Source organism: Triticum dicoccoides, chromosome 3A (genome assembly GCF_002162155.2).
Source record: "Triticum dicoccoides isolate Atlit2015 ecotype Zavitan chromosome 3A, WEW_v2.0, whole genome shotgun sequence".
Lineage (NCBI taxonomy): Eukaryota > Viridiplantae > Streptophyta > Magnoliopsida > Poales > Poaceae > Triticum > Triticum dicoccoides.
Genome location: NC_041384.1, coordinates 707,879,533 through 707,881,287, shown reverse-complemented (window position 1 = coordinate 707,881,287; position 1,755 = coordinate 707,879,533). Strand labels below are relative to the sequence as shown.

General features: G+C 47.7%; 1 non-coding gene across 1 annotated transcript; it reads right to left on the bottom strand.

Moving 5' to 3' along the window:
- Positions 1–1,620: 1,620 nt before the first annotated feature.
- LOC119273875 lies at positions 1,621–1,755 on the bottom strand. The gene has a single exon (XR_005135012.1). It is a non-coding gene; the product is annotated as a small nucleolar RNA Z247 (small nucleolar RNA).

Genomic DNA, 1,755 nt, shown 5'->3' with positions numbered 1-1,755 from the left:
GCACCGGTTCGTGCTGAACCGGTACTAAGGGGGGGGGGCTTTAGTGCCTACACTTTAGCGCCGGTTACCAAACCGGCACTAAAAGGCCTTACGAACCGGTGCTATTGCCCGGTTCTGCACTAGTGATTGTATGGACGAAGATTGGGATAGCATGCACACCCAAAAGTTTTGAGAGAAGTATAGTCTGGTTTTTGATGATAAAGGCGTTCCAATGGAGTAGAATTTCCAATAACTTTGCTAGGCAAACGATTAATAAGGTATGTGGCAGTGATGAAAGCTTCATCCCAATATTTAAGAGGCATGGAGGCATGAGCAAGTAAAGAGAGGCCAACTTCAACAATGTGGCAATGTTTACGCTCGGCACAGCCATTCTGTTGATAAGCATGGGGACAAGACACATGGTGTGCAATGCCTATACTACGAAAGAAGGAGTTGAGCTTCTCATACTCCCCTCCCCAGTCACTTTGGACTGTCAAGATTTTTCTGTCAAAGTGCCTTTCAACAAGTTTTTGAAACTCTTGGAATATAGAGAAGACTTCAGATTTATACTTAAGTAAATAAATCCAAGTAAACTTGCTGTAATCATCGATGAAACTGACATAATATTTTTTTTCTACCAAAAGAATCTCAGGCATGTCCCCATACATCACTGAAGATAAGCTCTAAAGGAGCATGAGAAACACTACTAGACTTAGGATAGGGAAGTTGGTGACTCTTGGCACATTGACAAGCTTCACAAACCGAATCACTAATAGGACTATGTGACAAAGAAAGTTTGCCTTTTTTGACTACTTGCTTAACTATGACTGAAGAAGGATGTCCTAAACATTGATGCCAGCTTGCCAAGGAGGGCTTGATGATGGAGTAGACCCGACGATGCCTGCGACTAAGTGCTCCGGATGTGATGGGGTAGAGGCCGCCAATGCATCTACCGTGGTGTAGAAGTTCCCTCGTTGCCCGATCCTTTATAAAAAAATAACGAGGGTGAGTTTCAAAGAAGACATTATTATCAGTAGCTAAACGAGACATAGAGGCAAGGTTTTTGTCGGCTTGAGGAACATGAAGAACATCTTTTAAGACTAGATCACGTTTAAGCATAGGGGAATTAATAAAAGCATGACCAATGTGTCTAATATCCATACCTCCACCGCTTGCGGTGTGAATCTGATCATTGCCGTGATATTTTTCACGGAGAGCAAGCTGCTCTAGCTCACTTGTGACATGATCCGTAGCGCCGGAGTCAACATACCACACTCCTTCTCCTCCTTGATCACGCATAGCTGCAGCAACTTGACGAGAATCTGGAACGAAGTCTTCATCATAGCGGTGCCAGTAGTCCAAAACCTCATGGCCGGCCTTCTTGCAGAGTTGACAGCGAGGACGACCGCGAGAGGAGGAGGAGGAGCGGTGGCTAGTGTTGTTGTTGAAGACACCGCCCCCTGTTCTGTTGGAGGAGTTGTTGTAGCTGCCGCCTCCTGTGTTTTCGTAGTTGTTGGTGTAGCCGCCGTCGCCCTGGGAGTTGCCATGCTCGCGCCCACCGCGCCCACGGCCGCGTCCACGCGAAACGGCGTTGGCAGAAGATTGGCGAAAAGCGGCGCCATGAAGAAGATTGAGGCGGGCGTCGAAGCTCAGGAGCTGACTATACAGCTCCTGGACGGTGATCGGCTCCACCCGAGCGGCAAGGGCCGAGACGACTGGATTATAATCCATGTCCAGTCCGGCCAAGATCTTGGACACGATCTCCAGATCGGAGAG